Source organism: Prionailurus bengalensis, chromosome E2 (assembly GCF_016509475.1).
Source record: "Prionailurus bengalensis isolate Pbe53 chromosome E2, Fcat_Pben_1.1_paternal_pri, whole genome shotgun sequence".
Lineage (NCBI taxonomy): Eukaryota > Metazoa > Chordata > Mammalia > Carnivora > Felidae > Prionailurus > Prionailurus bengalensis.
In genome coordinates, this window is record NC_057352.1 from 6854398 (window position 1) to 6865874 (window position 11477).

The 11477-nt window shown below is 43.4% G+C and overlaps 1 pseudogene; it reads right to left on the bottom strand.

The window, feature by feature from the left end:
- Window positions 1-5231: 5231 nt before the first annotated feature.
- LOC122495265 lies at window positions 5232-11144 on the bottom strand (annotated as a pseudogene).
- Between the last annotated feature and the right edge of the window lie 333 nt (window positions 11145-11477).

Below are 11477 nucleotides of genomic sequence, written 5' to 3' on the forward strand. Positions count from 1 at the left end.
AAAAAAATTAAAAAAAAAAAAAAAAGAAAACAGGTTTATTCACACCCTTTATTCTTGAGCCAAAATTATTTGCAGATAATAAGACTGCTCAACTTAAAAAATGTAAATGTGGGGAGCCTGGGTAGCTTAGTCAGGTGAGTGTCCAACTCTTGATTTCAGCTCAGGTCATGATCCAAGGGTAGTGGGATCAAGCCCCACGTCAGGCTCCATGCCCGTGGAGTCTGCTTAAGATTCTCATTCTCTCTCTCTCTCTCTCTCTCTCTCTCTCTCTCTCTCTGCAACTCTCCCTGGCTTGCCCTCTTTCACTCTCAAGTAAAAAATAAATAAATAATGTAAAGGAATTCACTGAAACTTTCACTTTCAATAATACCAAGAGCAAGTCAATTGCTCTTTTACAGTGCAACATTGAGAAGCAGGGAATATTTTTTTTTAACTTTTAATGTTTATTTGCTTTGAGAGAGACAGAGTATGAGCAGGGGAGGGGCAGAGAGACAGAGAGAGAGAGACACAAACTCCGAAGCAGTCTCCAGGCTCTGAGCTGTCAGCACAGAGCCTAACGCGGGGCTCAAACTCACAAACTGTGAGATCATGACCTGAGTTGAAGTCGGATGCTTAACCGACTAAGCCACCCAGGCGCCCCAAGAAGCAGGGAATTTTTTTAAGGTACTACTTAACAACTGCAACGAAGCATAACCTAGGGAAAAGAATAACCCAAAATTTCTGAGACACACATGAAAAAAGACACAACACATTGTAGAGGTGGTGGGTAGGAGAATCTGGATAAGCAGAGAATCATATTATAAAAAAAGTATAAATATATAAATCAAGCCTATTTAAAGTAATGTATACATTTAATATGACTCTAGTAAACTTGCCATTGGTTCACCCACCTGATGTGACACTATTATATAACCTTTTTATACTATGGAAATATGTTTATAATTAGAAATTAAGTGGTATCTATGTTATACAGATCATTCCACATGTGAAGGTAGCACAGAGATTAAACATGCTGTGGTCTTCAGTGGACATCAGAGCTCAGGCTAATTAACAGAGATGTTTTTACTTGTATAGAACAAACCTGAAAGGAAACCTCCAAGAAAAAAATGTAGGGTAAACTCAGAGACAAGAAGGACAAAACACATCTCTTATAACACCTCACTAGATCTTACCTCATTACTGTTTGTTAGGAAGATAAGGACAAGATTGTTAATGCAGCAAGACAAAAGACTTTCATGAGTACCTTGAGCAATATATGGGCTTGAAGGAGTGAAATGGATTTGGATCAGCTGGAGGAATGTATCATCAAGTCTATTCCTAGTAGTCAACATTTAAGCCTCAACCTTAACCTACCTACTCTCCAGGGATGCAGGGTCTCCAAGGCTCCAGCCTCTTGCCTCTTCTGTACATATGTCTCCAGACATAAAATGGCTTCCTCCCAAAACAAAAACAAAAACTGACTCCAAGTTAAGTCCGAAATCCAAACCAGAAACACCCGTTCACTAACACCCTTCACCCCAGGCCTCCCTGTGTCTGAGCCCCACAGTGGAGTGTGATCCTGGACAAGAAAGCACATTCACTGATACATACCTACCACTCCAGTTCTTGGTTGCTGAGCCCCACAAACAGAATCACTCACACTGACAACCAACACTAACAGACCCTCTGCCATTATTTTTTTTTCTAGTTTCATCTTTTTTGTTTAATTTATTTTAGTTATCATACAGTGCAATATTGGTTTCATGAGTAGAATTCAGCAATTCATCACTTACATACAACACCTAGAGCTCATCAAAAGTGCCCTCCTTAACACCCACCACCCATCTAGCCCATCTCCCACCCACCTCCTTCAATCAACCCTCAGTTTGTTCTCTATCATTAAGAATCTTGTGGGGGCGCTTGGGTGGCTCAGTCGGTTGAGTGTCACACTTCAGCTCAGGTCATGATCTCACAGTTTGTGAGTTTGAGACCTGCATTGGGCTCTGTGCTAACAGCCTGGAGCCTGCTTCTGATTCTGTGTCTACCTCTCTCTCTCTCTTTCTCTCTGCCTCTCCACTGTTCACCCTCTGTCTCTTTCTCTCTCTCAAAAATAAACATTAAAAAAAATTTTTTAAGAGTCTTGTGGTTTGTTTCCCTCTCTTCTCTCCCCCCCTTCCCATATGATCATGTTTTATTTCTTACATTCCATATATGAGTGAAATCATATGGTATTTGTCTTTCTCTGATTCACTTATTTCACTTAGCATAATACATTCTGGGTCTATTACTAAAGGCCAGATTCTCCAGCGAAGCAAAAGAAATCCCAGAAGGGCCCTTTACTGGCCTCACAGGCACTTCACTCCAGAGACACGTGCAGAGCCCTACCCACTTGACGCTGAACTTCTCTACACTCCACCGCATCTACCACAGGCTGGACCGCCTTCCGAAATGATCCCCATTCTCAAGCTCCCCCACCTCCATGGTGGTTAGGGACGCTTCAGGTGGAGCTGGAACCTTCACGACGTTCCTGGAAGTCGAGTTCCGCCCCCAGATGCTCAACACAGAAGTGGCCACCCCCACCTTGGCGATCTGGGTCCAAGCGGCCAGCAGGAGGGCTGCCAAAAGAAATTGAAATCGCTTTAGGGGTGTCACCTTGCCTTTGCCTGCCATCTTGTTGGCTCCTAGCGCTGTGATGAATGCCTCAGAGGCCGGCACTGGCCCTGCGGTTTTCTACCGAGCCTTTCGGGAAGATGGCGGTGCCCGTGAGGACTAGGCAGGAGCATTCCCACAGTCAGGAAGTGCAGCTGGCGGGGAAGACCCCGGCAGCTGCGGGCTAGAGGCCTTCGCATGGCCTTCGAGCTTTGCAGAAGCCAAGACGTAGGAAAGGCGGAGGCCAGACCGCGGACCAAATAACAGAGGCTCAGGCTCCGAGTTCTGCCAAAACTTGACAACGGGGCCCAGCGCGGGTGAGAATCAGTAACGTGTGAGAATCAGTAACGCGGGTCCGGATTAGGCAGGTCAGAGACCTACTGGAGGGAGGGAGCTGCGAAAATGGATGCCCTCGGGGGCCTGTCTAGGGGGCTGGACTGGAGGCTGCTTCTAGTAAGTAGGAGGGAGCCTCCCTCCCCATCTTCTGCCACTCTCCCCCCATCTCTCTTAAAAAAAAAAAAAAAAAAAAAAAAAAGAGGCATGACCTGACTGTACATCAGCAGGCAGTTTGGTGAATTAAACACATCCCTTCACCAGAAGTCAGGTCTATAGCCGTTACAAAAGCCAATTACAGGGATGTCTTGGTGGGTCAGTCGGTTAAGCGTCTGACTCTTGGCTTCAGCTCAGGTCATGATCTCATGGTCTGTGAGTTCGAGCCCCACATCAGGCTGCGTGGTGACAGTGCAGAGTCCGCTTGACACTCTCCCTCCCTCTCTCTCTCTGCCCCTCCCCTGCTCACTCTGAGTCTCTCTCAAAAATAAATAAACTTTAAAAAAAAGGCAATTATAAAACTATCAGTATTTTTTAATGACTTCTTGAAAGCATGGCATAGTGATCTCCACACAGTATTTATATGATCTTCTTATGGCAAAAATTCATAAACATAGGCATTTCAAAATTTTGAATGGATTAAAACATAATTCTGAGTATATTAAGGTTTTGGACTTGAGATCCAGAGACTCTTCACTGAGTATGTATCCACTAAATTCTAATCAAGAGATTTATTAACAGTATCAAATATACTGCCTCATGCATGGCCACAGCCCCTCAAACTAGGGAGCTCTAAAATGGAAGTCCTTTTCCCCTCCAGACTGACCTTCTCTTATTCTCTTTCTCATCCAGCATCACTATTATGCAATAAATCAAGAATGGAAGTGTGAGTTACCTGGACTGTAGATCACTGGAGGTTGATATGACAACATCAGGGATCAACCCAAAACATAATCTATGTATTATCTTCACAGTCACCACCAAAAAATACATGAAACTGCAAGTCTATAAAGGGCTTAAACAGAGAGACTGGGGAACCTGGCCAACTGAGGGAAAGCCGCACTGAAGAAATGATAATTGAAGATGATGAAGGATGAAGAAACCAAAAAATGAGGGGAAGGAGGAGTCCTTCTTCAGAAGGAATAAGAGTACTTTTATTATTACCACTTTTTCTGCTTTGTCCCTTTATAAACAGTTATTAAGTCTCTCACGTCACAATGAAAACACTCTGGGGTAACAAGTCTGTTCTTTAGAACCATATTTCCCTTCAGTGACAAAATATACTTTGGCCCGTTAATATGTTCACTCACTTTCCAAATCTATATATAATTAGGGTTTTTTTTCTTTGTGCTAGAAATATAAAATCATGGAAACCAACACTCCAGTATAATCTTCTGGTGTGATGGAAATGATGACAGATTTTCTCATTGTCTCATGTTTTTGCTCAGTGCTAGTGCTGTCCAGTTCTCTAGCCACTATTCACATATGACTGTTGAGCACTTCAAATGCGGTCAGTGTTACTGAGGCAATGATTTTTCATCTTCCTGGTTCAGAATTTTTTAAACATTAAAATTTAAGTAAAGCCACTAAAATTAGGGAATTTATAATCTCCTTAAGGAAATAAGAAATAAGCATTTTTTCAAAAAAGAAATACACATTTAAAAAATAAAATTATTATTAATTTTATTAATAAATTTATTTATGGGGGCACTTGGGTGGCTCAGTCGGTTAAGCGTCCAACTTTGGCTCAGGTCATGATCTCATGGTTTGTGAGTTCCAGCCCCACATTGGGCTCTGTGCTGATAGCTCGGAGCCTGGAGCCTGCTTTGGATTCTGTGTCTCCCTCTGTCTCTGCCCCTCCCTCACTCACACACACTCTCTCTCTCTAAAATAAATAAACATAAAAAAAAATATTTTTAAGTAACTTGTGTACTATAATCTTAATCATTAGTCTTTCCTCCATCTTCCAAAATATGCTCCTTGAACCAATTAGTCCATGTCTATTCCACTTAATATAGATATTTATGTCCTTTCACTAGATTAGCTGGTGTGTAAAGGTACCACATAAAGATAATCCATGGGGCACCTGGCTGGCTCAGCCTGTAGAACATGTGATTTTTTTTTTAATTTTTTTTTAATGTTTTTATTTATTTTTGAGACAGAGAGAGGCAGAGCATGAGCAAGGGAGGGGCAGAGAGAGAGGGAGACACAGAATCCAAAGCAAGCTCCACAGAGCCTGCTGTCAGCACAGAGCCTGACGCGGGGCTCGAACTCACAGACCGTGAGATCATGACCTGAGCCAAAGTCGGATGCTTAACCGACTGAGCCACCCAGGCGCCCCAGAACATGTGATTCTTAATCTCTGGGATGTGAGTTCCCCAGCCCTATGGTGAACAGAGAAATTACTTGAAAAAAGTTAAGTTAAAGATGATCCAGGTTACCTCAGTGCTCTCTTCAGGAGACCAGGGGCTTTTTCTGTTTTGGCCACCACTGTATATTCAGCTCCTAGAACAGGACCCAGTACAAATGAAGTATTTAACAAATACCTGCCTGGCTGCAGGCTGTCCCACTATGACCACATTCCTATTTGCTAGAAGTCTACTGATGTTTAATGGCGTCTGACAAGCCACAGAAGCCACCTGCACAGTCACCACGTTAAAAAGGTTTTTCTCTTGCAGGACAACACTGGTCTGTGAGGACCTGTGACTGAAGGAGGATTTTCTACCTTGACTAAATCAATTTTCTGATGTTCAGTGAGGACTGACTTCCCTCAAAAAGATCTCCCACATTCAATGCAACTATATGGTTTCTCTCCTGTATGAGTTCTCTGATGTATAATGAGCTGGGTTAGGCTTTCCCACATTCACTACGTTTAAAGGGTTTCTCTCCTGTGTGAGTTCTTTGATGTTTAATGAGACCTGTCTTCTGGGAACAGGATTTTCCACATTCACTGTCCACAAAGGGAGTCTTTCCTGTGCGAAATCTCTGATGTGCTAGAATCCAAAGCAGGTTCCAGGCACGTCTTTTGGCTGAAGCCTTTCCCACACCCATTGCATATATAAGGTTTTTCTCCTGTATGAATCCGCAGCTGTACCATGAGATTTCCCTTCTTGATGAAGCCTTTTCCACATTCACTGCACATAAAAAGTCTTTCTCGTGTGTTTTCTGATGTACACTGAGCCATGATTTCTTGAGGAAGGCTTTGCCACATATAGTGCATTCATAAGGTTTTTCTCCTATTGATGCGTTCTCTGGTGTTCAGTGAGCATGAACTTTCTGGAGAATGTTTTCCTTTAAGACTGCATTTGTGGGGTTACCCTCCTGCATGAAGATTCTGGTGACCAGTGAACCAGGACTTCTGAATGAAGCGTTTCCCATATTTACTTCATACGTGAGGTTTCTTTGTTTTTTTAATTTTCTGATGCTTGATGATTTGGCACTTAGTGCTGATGAGTGTTTTGCTTTCAGGGGATTTAATTTCATTCTGAAATTGTTCATGATTAACGTGAAGAAAGGATTTCCCATCTACAGTATGCTCTGCAGTGGTTCTGCTCTGGTTAAGTAGTTAAATTTGATTTCATACTTTTTCCATGTAAGCCGAACATATCATGTTTTTGCCTTAACACCAAATGAGTTTTGCTCCGAAGAAGAGAATTTTCAAATGTGTTACGTTTGTGTCATTGTTCTAGGCTATTTTCCATGAATTCATTTTGTAAGTGCTCTGGCAGATGACCATCAAGTTTCCAGATTTCTAGAAAATAAAAAAAAATAATTCTTCCACCATATTGACTAAAATAAAAGTATTTTTTAAATGTTTATTTTTATTTTTGAGAGAGAGAAAGAGTGTGAGCAGGGAAAGGACAGGAGTGAGGGAGACACAGAATCTAAAGCAGGCCCCAGGCTCTGAACTTTCAGCACAGAGCCTGACGTGGGGCTCAAACCCACAAACCATAATATCATGGCCTGAGCTGAAGTCAGATGCTTAACTGACGGAGCCACCCAGGCACCCCTAGAATAAAAGTATTTTTTAAATAGCTTCATTTGAGGTGACTTCATGATGAACCTATTATATGAGTATAAATAAAACTCTGTGTTTAATGTTCCTTATATATTAGAAAAAAACAGTAATAATGAATAAACACAAATTTGGTAACTTTCCAAATATTGCAGAACATGCAGCCTGTGCAATACACACAATTTACCGTGAGCAACAGACTACAGGTTGGAGGGTTGCCTCATCCAAACTGGTAAGAGACTCCTTCACTTCACAAGTCCTTACTGGTGACTACCGTGAACTGGGCATGGTGCTCATGTTGGGGACACACATGAGTCCTCGTGTTCAGGAAGCCTACACTACAGTTTGGTAAAACCACTTAAAGGGCAAAGAAAGACACAAGGAGAACAGCTGCAGGTTGTGAGAATGAGTGGGAAGGATCACTGGAGATGGAGAGAAGTGCAGGAAATCAGGTTACACTTGGAAGACGGGCCTCCCTGGAGGACTCATTGTCATTGTCGTGGTTGCCCTTGGGGAGCAACAGTATGATGCAGCAGAGAGCTCCAAGCACATGTAACCTACACCTCAGAGAGATGTCCCCTTTCCTAAAAGAGAAGCCCCAGTCCCAGCACCTCCTCTTCCATTACTACCATCATCATATTCCAAATACCATTTCATGGCAGCACTTTTCACCCTCTAGACATACAATATATCTGCTTATTGGATCAGGTTTATGTTTTGTCATCTTAGAATGAAAGCTCTTTCTCTGTTTTTATGCTTTTTCTCACTGCTGTTACACTAGGCTATCAGGAAAAAATTCATTAAAAAAAATGAATCAGGGGCGCCTGGGTGGCTCAGTCGGTTAAGCGTCCGACTTCGGCTCAGGTCACGATCTCACGGTCCGTGAGTTCGAGCCCCGCATCAGGCTCTGGACTGATGGCTCAGAGCCTGGAGCCTGCTTCCGATTCTGTGTCTCCCTCTCTCTCTGCCCCTCCCCTGTTCATGCTCTGTCTCTCTCTGTCTCAAAAATAAATAAATGTTAAAAAAAAAAATTAAAAAAAAATGAATCAAGTAAGCAATCGTGTGTGGAAGACACTGGGGAGTTTAGGGAAAAAAATAGAAATCTCTGCGTGAGCAAGAAATAACTATTATCACAGAGACACAGAGAAGAATTTCATGTCTGACAAGTAGTATGGTTAACTGGGACTTAATGTCATCAGGATATAATGGGAAGAAAATGGAAGCTTTCAGGAAGCGAATGCAATGGTAACAGCGACAATAACCAAAAGGAAGATCAGAATTAGTAAATATACAAAGGAATTAAGATAAAGTAGGCATGAGGCATGATCTGCCTTAGGCTTGAATGGAGAACGGAGGATATTAAAATATCTTTTAACATTTGTGAACAGCTGAGGAGTGCCTGAGTGGCTCAGTCAGTTGAGTGTCCAACTTTCAATTTTGGCTCAGGTCACGATTGCAGGGTCATTGGATCGAGCTCCGTGAGGACTCCATGCTGAGCCTGGTGCCTGCTTGGAATTCTCTCCCTCTGCCCCTCTCCCCTACATGCACTTGACTTCAGCTCAGGTCATGATCTCATGGTTCGTGGGTTCAAGCCCGCATTGGGCTCTGTGCTGACAGCTGGGAGCCTGGAGCCTGCTTCCAATTCTGTGTCTCCCTCTCTCTCTGCCCCTTCTGCTTGCACTCTCTCTCCTCTCTCCCTCCCTCTCTCTCTCTCTCAAAAATAAATAAAACATTAAAAAAAATTAAGAAAATGCATGATGTAGGTGGCTCAGTGGATTAAGTGACCAGCTCTTGATTTTGGCTCAGGTCATAATCTCACAGTTATGAGATGGAGCCCTGCATTGGGGTTTGCACTGACAGTGCAAAGCCTACTTGGGATTCCCTCTCTCTGCTCCTAACCCACTCACACTCTCTCTCTTAAATAAACTTTTTAAAAATGCATGATGTATAATTATGTTCATACACAGTGGTAATGTTTAGGAATGGTTAATTATATCATAAAATTATAAAGAAAAGCATGAAAGTGTTTGCTACACTAGCAAGATGGTAATTACGGGATATAATTGGGAAGAGGTTCACAAACAGCACTGGGGTGCTGGCAATGTTGTTTCTTAACCTGGGTAGTGACTGTTTATATATGTATATTTCTTTTATACTGACTAACTTGTAGATATTTTAAATTAACAAAGAAAGGGAAGAGCTGAAATATACTAAAAGACTGTTATGTTAAAAGGCCAATAATACGTATTTGCCTCACTACAAATACCTATCCAGTCAAAGGAGAAAGTGTAAACAAAGAAAATAAGGAATTAGTGAGAGGTATGACTCAAATAAGATAAAGGGCTTTTTTTTTTTTGTCTGAAAGATTACTATGAATATTTTTATGCCGCTAAATTTAAAGTCCTGGATTAATGTTCCTAAAACATGTTAACTCCAGACAATATAGCAGGTGAATTTTAATGATAGGCAATAAGACAAAGATGTCCACTACCACCCCACTTTTGAACTCTATATTGCAGAGGAGTGCCAAAGCATTAAGAATAAATTATAAACATTAGAAACTGGAATGAAAAATTAAGGTTATACTCAGACAATCTGGGCGCCTGGGTGGCTCAGTCAGTTAAGCATAGATTTCGTGGACCTCAGCTCAGGTCATGATCTCACAGTTGGTGAGTTCAACCCCCGCATGGGGCTCTCTGCTGTCAGCACAGAGCCCCCTTTGGATCCTTTGACCCCTCTCTCTCTGCCCTTCCCCCGCTCGCATTTTCTCTCTCAAAAATACGTAAACATTAAAAAAAAAGTTATATTCAGACACCATCATCATGGACATAAAAAAAGAGATTCAAAGAATTACTAACATAAAAGAGAAAATGCTCCCCCAGAAACCAGTAAGCAGATTTTCACAGATAGCTGGCTGGAACCGCCCCACATACTAAGCTCATTTCACAGAAATTCAGTCATTAGCAATCGGAACTGGGGCCACCACGGCTGACTAACACCAACCGGTACTTAGTAATAAACCGACACGTGGGTCACCCTGCAAGACGGATGGATACTAAGCAAAACGGGCATTCTGTTGGCAAAGAACAAAGTGTGGACGTAGGGCAGGCAAGTAAGCAACAGTGTTCCCCGCTGCTATGTATTAAGAGGTGAGTGCGGGCGCTGGCAAACATTTTTCTGCAAACGGATAGATATTACACGTTTTCAACTTAAGATCTCTGTCGCAAGGACTCAATTCTTCCTCTGCCCCGGGAAAACAGCCACAGACGACGACTAACAGACGGCGGTGGCGATTTAGCCCCTCCGTCTGCAATAAGTCAACCCCTAGACAAAAGGCTTTACAACAAAACAAAACAAACAAAACCACAGAGGGTTTGGAACTACCCTCCTGCGCTCTGCAGTCTTCGGTCCCAGCAGCCCAGCTAAGAACTTCAACCCAAACTCCAGCCCCCGGTCCTTGGCGTCCAAAGCTGCAGCCCTGATAAATATCTCTGTACCAGACACCGATCACACACGCCCTTATTAATCCGAAAACCGGGCGAGACACCCCGATGTCATGAGCACCCACCGGAGCCCCAACATCACTGAGCCCCAAATTAAATACCCTCCCGGAACCAGACACTTCGATCATCGTAAATGATCTGCCCCGCCTGCTGCAGGACTGCATACGCTCTACAGCGCGGATACCGTCGTGATCTCTACAGACCCTTAACGGTCTTAATGGCCCCAAAAGTACCCCAACCACAGACACACCTGCCTGGTTCCCCTCAAATACCTCAAATCAGAGGCCCACCTGGTTCTCCTTAAATACCTCCACCTCGGCGCTTTCTACCCTCCCCGACCGTCCCCGGCAGTGATTTTACGGATCCATGCTACAGCAGGTCCACACGTCACCCTGTGAGAAGCAAAATGCCCACCGTGAACAACAACAACAACAACAACAACAACAACAACAACAACCACCACCACCTTCCAAGGACAAAACCACACACTGACCTAGCTGCCGTCAGATCCGTGGGGAGAACCTGAACGCGGATCTCCCGGCAACCCCTCAGAGTACGGCGGCCGACGAGCACTGGAGGCCCTCAGAGATCCGCGAAGGACGAATTTCCGGTATGTCCCATGAGGCATTGTGTCCGCGTCCGCTCTCGGTGGCCGTGCGGGCGGCCATATTGGGGCGTCCGACGTACTCAAAGCAAAACGGTGGATTTGCGGCCAGAAGCGGGAGTGGCCGAGATGAGAAGCTTCTGAAGTTATCTCTTATCCTCAACGTGGACTTTCGCGGAAGATTGATAAATTTTCAAAGTCTGGAGCTTCGCGAGGCACACGTGGTGCGGGCTACATTGTGTTGGACGGGCTTGTCAGGAACTTACATGACCGGACGTATATTATCCACTTTGTGTTTAAAAAAAAAAAAAGTTTCCAAACGAACTAGTAGAGGAGTTTAGGTGTCGATACGGCAGCAGAGAATGAACTAACACCTGGTAAGAAAAAGTAATACGTC